We start from the raw sequence: 7,888 nt of genomic DNA on the forward strand, positions 1-7,888 counted from the left end.
ACATCGATTGAGCTAAAGCACTTTAGCAGAGAGATTATACAAACATTGTGAATAGATTTGGTCAAACCAGAGGATTGAATATGGAGTAAGAGCTTTCTGATTTTTAAATAGAAAATAAGTTCAAATTTGTGTCAGAAAAATGGTTGTGTATTTACAATATAAAACATGGGCAATCTTAAGATAAAATAATATTTAAGCATATGCATTTTTTAAACACCAGAGGATTCTTTATAGACTGTGGATGAGCAATGACTCCGTTCTAATTACTTTGCCAGGCAAATTGATTCATTCTGGATTATTCTCAATCAAAGAGTTTTTCAAGGATTCAGACTAAATGTATCCTCTTTTTGACATTAGTCTATTACTATTTATATCAATACTCTCATACTTCATGAGTAATTTGTTTCCCTTTTCTGTTCTTGCTGCTTTCAGCAATTTATCCATGCTGGAGAGAGAGGATAGGATTGTGGTGTGAAATGAGGATGGAATTTTTGTGTTTTGACCAGAATAATTTAGAACTTTTTGCCTTCATGCTTTTCAAAGTGTAGGTATTGTCAAGACGTCAGGTCCAGTCACATCAATGAAGAATTCAGCTTGTAAGTGATTGAAACTTTACTCTTATGAGATGTTCTGTAAGATGTATGTTGCTGCAAAGAGTTAGGTGTTACTTGTATTAGAAGACTCAAGGTGTTGATCAAATCTAAGAAATACATTTTCAAGTAGGATATCCAAAATACAAATAACAGTACACTTTAAGCTTCCTTGTACCTTTCAAAAAACAGACTCGCATAGGTTATTGCCATACTGATCTTAGTATCATTAATTTGTTTTATATATATAAATATAATTACATATATACTTAAAGATTTTATTTATTTATTTGTCAGAAAGAGAGAGTGAGTGAGTGAGCACAAACAGGGGGAGTGGCAGGCAGAGGGAGAAGCAGGCTCCCTGCTGAGCAAGGAGCTCTATGTGGGGCTCCATCCCAGGAGGCCAGGATCATGACCTGAGCCAAAGGCAGTTGCTTAACCAACTGAGCCACCCAGCACAGGCATGTCTCTCTCTCCCTCTCTCTTTCTCTCTCTGTCTCTCTCCACACACACACAGGTTTTTTGTTTTGTTTGTTTGTTTGTTTTTGAGAGAGAGAGAGAGAGCATGAATGTGAGCCAGAGTAGAGGAGTGTGGGTAGGAAGGGGTAGAGAGAGAATCTCAAGCAGACTCCATGCGCTGCACAGAGCCAGACACTGGCTGAGATCATGACCTAAGCTGAAATCAAGAGTCAGGTGCTTAACAGACTGAACCACCCAGGTGCCCTTAACTTGTTTTATGAAGTGAAAAACTCCCAGTCATTTGGTTTTAAACTAGTAACTTTGAAAATGATTATTCTTTCTGTCTTAGGTAAGATATGTATTTGAATTGAACTGACTGAAATAAAAAGAAAAATCTCTCTTTTTTTCTCTGGAGAGTTTTAATTTCCTTTATTATGTCTAGTGGTTGTTGTAAATACAAACTCTCAATTTTCTTTAGTACCATCAAAAGGGAGAAACAGGAAAAATGAAGTCCCTTCTTAGGTCCTCTCCACAGGTAATAGGATAGAAGAGGCAGATGGGTAGTTGGCAACACACAAAAAAGATAACTCCACAATTATGTTTGGAAAATGATGGGAATGTCTGTAAATGAATCTGCAGTTATCCTCTTTATAAAAGATGGAGTGTGGTACCATGCACTTTTATAGATTTAGGAAATAATATTTGTTACTTTTGCATGCCGACTTCAAGATTTTCTCTGATATGCAGTACTAGAATGGAGTCAATGTATAAATTCAAAGTATTTTATTTCCATTTTAATCAAGTCTCTTGAGTTAAAGTGTGTAAATTAGTACCCAATTAGCTGTTTTGTATGCCTGTGGTATTTCCATGTTCTACTAATATGGTAATGAATCAGAATATTGATTAGATTGTTTTAAATCTCTGAAAGAATTGAATGCTGTTCTCATAGGCTTAAATTGTAAAGAAAATTTAAAAACAGTGTGTACAAGAACTGATTTCTTTCTTATAATAATAGTAAGAAACTTTTAAAATATAACACAGTGCATGTTCACAGTAGAAAAACTCACACCCTATTAACTAGAGAAACCACAGTTAACATTTAAATAGATATCTTCTTGTCTCTTTTTTCTGTATCTGTATCCATACACTTTTATCGTATTGAGACCATGTAGTTCATCAGATAGTGTGCACAATAAAGATAGCTTTAATAGTTTTCTAAAAATGAAACAAGAGCATTATAAAAAATTCCAAGGTACAGAAAAGTAAAAAGAAGAAAGTAAAAAAAAAAATCACTTGAAACCTCTCCATCTAGAGATAATCACTGGTCTAAATGTTAAGGCATTTATGAGATATGTCAAAAAATGAGTAGTTATTAATATTAATAACATTTTTCCAGATACTTATCAATGTATAGGTACTCGTAAAATATTATGTGTGATGTTTGAAAGTATACTTTTTTACTCCATAATATCATGTGGACATAATTCTATGTCAAACATAGGTCTATACCATGAAGTTTTGCTGACTGCATCATATTTTATTACATAAAGAAACTTTATTTAAAAATTTTATTGTTATTTATTAACATTTTTCTATTATCATAAGTACTCTAATAAATGTTCTTATTACTAAATATTTGCGTACATCTTTGATTAATTTCTAATGCCATATCTTAGAAGTAGTGCTGTTGGATCAAAGGCTATACTTGTTTATACTCCTACCAGCTATGTATAAGGGAACCTATTCCCCATAAATCTTACCAACATTGAATATTATAATTCAGTAAATGTATTTACTTGAAAAGACATCTTATTTCTGTTTGATTTTATATATCTTTGTCTTCAAATGAGAATAAACATTTCCAGGGGTTTTATTGGTTATTTATTATTCTTCTGTTGTAAACTGCCTATTTGTATCATTTGCCAGTCTTTAAATTCAGATATTCATCGTTAAGTATTAAATATGTTACTCTTAAAAAAAAATAAATATGTTACTCTTTTTTGTCATATATTTGACATTTTTCTTTAGTAATTTTCTTTTTTTTTTTCAAAATTTATTTATTTGACAGAGATCACAAGTAGGCAGAGAGGCAGGCAGAGAGAGAGGAGGAAGCAGGCTCCCTGCTGAGCAGAGAGCCTGATGCGGGGCTTGACCCCAGGACTCTGGGATCATGACCTGAGCCGAAGGCAGAGGCTTAACCCACTGAGCCACCCAGGCGCCCCTCTTTAGTAATTTTCATTATACCTTTCAATTTTGTACACATTCTTTTTCTGTGTATATAAAAGTTATAAAACTAGATGGTTATTTATATCAATATTTTACTTTATGATTTTTGGTGTTCTTAAAATCATGCTTAGAGATCTTTTCCTACCCAAAGATTATGCAACCATGTGTTAATATTTTATCCTAATATTTTTGTCATTTATTTTATATGTACATGATTAATATATTTGGAGCTCGTTTTCATGCGAAATGTGAGATAAATCCAACTTAATTTTTTTCTGACCTCACTTATTGTATTGACTTTGTCATACCCTAATTTTTTTTATTTTGGCTTTTGTATAGTTAAATTTGCATTATTTTTCTTTATGACTTTCATTGTTAGTGCAATAATTAATGAAAGCTTCCTACCTCAAGAGTATATGTATACACATATAGGTATATGTCTAGCTTTCTAATTCATTTATGGTTCCATTTTTAACATTGAAGTCATTAGTTTATCTGAAATTTATTTTGATGTACTGTGTGAAATAGTTAACTTAATTTCTCCCTCAGTGTTTTGTCAGTTAAATAAATATAATTGCCAGATAACTCATATGTTGCCATTGATTTTAAATCTTGTCTTTTTCACATACCACATTCTTACAACTATTTGGGCATATTTCTGGATTTTTCAATTCTATTCCATTTATCTTTCTGTTTATTCTTATAATAACTCTATGCTTTAAAGATTATAACAGCTTTATAATATGCTTAAAAAGCTTATATCTTTTAAAAAAGACTTAAAAAATCTTATAAATTCCTTAAAATTTTCAGTTTTGGGGGGAGCCTACATGGCTCAGTTGGTTAAGTGTCTGACTCATGATATGTGCTCAGGTTATGATCTCAGGGTTGTGAGATGGAGCCCTGCATCAGGCTCTGTGCTGAGCTTGGAGGCTGCTTGAGACTTTCTTTCCCTGCCTCTGCCCCCAGCCCCTCACTCTTGCTCTCTCTCTAAATAAATACATAAAATCTTTAAAACGGGTTTTTTTGGGGGATACCTGGTTGATTCAGTTGGTTAAGTATCTGCCTTCAGCTCAGGTCATGATTCCAGGGTCCTGGGATTGAGTCCCCCATCAGGCTACCTGCTCAGTGGGGATCCTGCTTCTCCCTCTGCCTCTGCTGCTGCTCCTGATTGTACTCTCTCTTTCTCTGATGAAGAAATAAATAAAATCTTACAAAAATTTTTTTTCAGTTTAGGATATAGATTAGTATTGCATTGCCTTTTTAAAAAAAAGTTTTTATATAAATTCCAGTTAGTTAACATAGAGTGTAATATTAATTTCAGGTGTATAATTTAGTGATTCAGTAGTTCCATACAACAGCCAGTACTCATCACATATGCTCTCTTTAATCCCCAACACCTATTTCACCCATCCCCAACCCACCTATCAGTTTGTTCTCTAGAGTTAAGAATCCGTTTTCTGGTTTGCCTTTCTCTCTTTTCCTTCCACATACTCATTTATTTTCTTTCTCCCTCCCTTCCTCCCTTCCTCCCTCCTGCCTTCCTTCTTTCCTTCCTCCCTCCCTTCCTTCCTTCCTTCTTTCTTCCTTTCTTCTTTCCTTTCTGATTTATTTATTCAGGGAGGGGAGGGGTAGAAGGATAGGGAGAAAGAGTCTCAATCAGACTCCATACTGAGGGCAGGGCCCCATGTTGGGCTTGATCTCATGACCCTGAGATCGTGACCTGAGCTGAAATCAAGAGTCTGACACCTAACTGACTGTGCCACCCAGGTGTTCCATCTTTTGTTTTGTTTCTTAAATTCCACATATGAGTGAAATAATATGATATTTGTCTTTCTCTGACTGATTTATTTCGCTTAGTATAATACTCTCTAGCTCTATACAAGTCTTTACAAATGGTGAGATTCCATTCATTTTATGGCTGGATAATATTCCATTGCATCTATATACCATATCGTCTTTATCCATTCATCAATTTTAGTTGGGCTGTTGCCATAGTTTAGCTAATATGGATAATGCTGCTAAAAACATTGGGGTGCATGTATCAGTTTAAATCAGTGTTTTTGTATAGTATGTCCTTTAATTCACATTTCTAGTGATTCTAGTAGTGATTCAGAGCATTTTTTAAAAGTAGGCTCCAGTATGTAGCCTAATGTAGGGCTTGAACTCATAACCTTGAGCTCAAGACCTGAGCTGAGATCAAGATTTGGACACTTAAAAAAAAAAAAAAAGTTGAACGCTTAACCGATGGAGCCACCCAGGTGCCCCTGGAGCTTTTTTTCATGCTTGCTGACCATTTGAATTTGTTTCCATGTGAATTTTTTATGTTTTTTTTTATCCATTTTTCTCTTCAGTTGTGTCTTCTTCCATAATCTATAAATATTAACCATTTCTTTCTTGTCTGTATTGCAAATAGCTTTGTAACTCTACTATCTATTGTTTATAATATCTTTTACTATGTATATCTGCAATTTTTAAAAATATAGTTATAAGGTCTATGTTTTATTTTATAGCTTCTAAGTTTCCTGTCTTAGTTAAAAAGGTTTCCTACTACTGGCTATACCTACAGTCTCCTACATGTTCTTACAAGCTATGTATTATTTAAAATTTTACACTTAAGACTTTAACTCACTTGAATTAATTTTTCTATTGGTATAAAATAACTGCCCAATTTTATTTCTTCAGATGGTTAGCCCATATGCCAACACTATTTTCATGAATAGAAATATCACTTTTATTATACTTAAAATTTTACATATACTGAAATTAAATTCTGGAGTCTCTATTCTGTCCTAGTCAATTTGTATACCTTATGTCAATACAATACTATGCTACCAGCAAATACTATACATATTTGGACAAATATACTGCGTACAGTACAATATACATACATACAATACAATATTTGGACAAATATTATTTGATTGATTATACTAGTGAATGGCATTCTCACACATGCAAGCATATCAGTAAATACAGTACCTTTGAATTCTTAGAAAAAAATTTAAAGAATAAAATTCAGGCAACAATGAGATGAATAAAGAAATAAATTAGCAAATGGGAAGTCAGGCTGTAAAAGAATTCATAGGGAAGATTTAGCTCATTAACATAAAAAACTACGATTACACAACTGTGAAAAATATGTTGCAAAACAATGTGTATATAAATGTGATTAATATTGACAATGTAAAAGGAACAAAAATAAAATCAGTTGATGGCTATTTGGTGATTTGACAATAAGTATAACCATAATTGACCCAGCAATTCTACTCATCCATGTACATGGAACAAGTAATTATAAGTTCAATCAGTGTACAGAATTGTAGGTTCTGGGGAATACAATAATTATATAAAAGGTAGATTTAACCAGGTTTAGGGAGCTAGAAAAGGATGTTTGGAGAAAGTGACATTGTAATTGAAACATAAAAGATATTCAGGAGTGAGGATGGGATTGAGATAGTGGGTGGGGAATGTTCCAGGTAGACAAATTATAAATATGAAGGCCCCTGGTGGGAGTGAAGAGGTGGGAAAGGCATTGCAAATTCCAGAAAGAGGAGCAGAATGGCTGGAGCCTTGAGAGCTGAGGAGAGGCAGGGTGTGATCAAGAGCGCTGATGAGGCAGAACAGTAGGCAGGATCAGTCAGATCATGAGGTCATGATCAAGAGTTGGGTCATTATCCAGAGGACAGTGGAAAGTCTCTGAAGGTTTTACTTTGTTGGGGTAGGGAAGTGTGGGGAAACATCCTTAGATATGTTTTGAAAAATCACTCCAACTACTGTGTGTTGAATAGACAGGAGCAGAACACGAACAGATGAACAGCTACTGCAGCAGTCCGGTGAGACAGGAAGTGTTGACAGTGGAAAGGGAGAGGATGAATGGATTCTAGAGATGTTTAGGCCTCAGTATAGATAAGATTTACTAATAGATTGAGTGTAGGCATGAGGAAGATGGAAAAGTCAAGGAAGACTCCTGATAGGGAACTTGAAAAGCTGTTTGGATAGTGCTGCTGTTTGCTAAGATAAGGAATACATCATGAGAAGATAAGCAGGGTGATGTTCATGCAGTTTTGGACCTGTCGAGATCAAAATAGTAGGTGGCAGATATGACAGTAAGCACATAAGTTTAAGGGTCTGTGTGGAACTCAGAAGAGAAGTCTGGGCTTGAGATAGAGTTTGAGGGTTGGTGATGTACTGATGTAGCTGAAGGTCATGGAGTGCTTGAAATTGCCTCTAAATCTTAATCTAAAAAACCCAACAAACAAACAAAGCAGAAACAGACCCATAAATACAGAGAAGAAACTGATGGTTGCTAGAGGTGATGGGGCATGGGGAAAGGGCAAATTCAGTAAAGGGGGGGGGATGGGAGTACAAGCTTGCAGTTACAGAATGAATAAGTCATGGGGGTGAAAGGTACAGTATAGGGAATACAGTTAGTGGTATCATAATTGTGTTGTGTGGTGACAGATGGAAGTTACCCTTATGGTGAACACAGCATAATGGACAGACTTGTAGAATTACTATGCTGTACCTCTGAAACTAACATAACGTTTTGTGTCAACTGTATTTTAATAAAAAAAAGGTACATGGTGCCGAGAGAAGGGAGTCTGGGGAAGGGC

This window comes from Meles meles, chromosome 4 (genome assembly GCF_922984935.1).
Source record: "Meles meles chromosome 4, mMelMel3.1 paternal haplotype, whole genome shotgun sequence".
Classification (NCBI taxonomy): Eukaryota; Metazoa; Chordata; class Mammalia; order Carnivora; family Mustelidae; genus Meles; species Meles meles.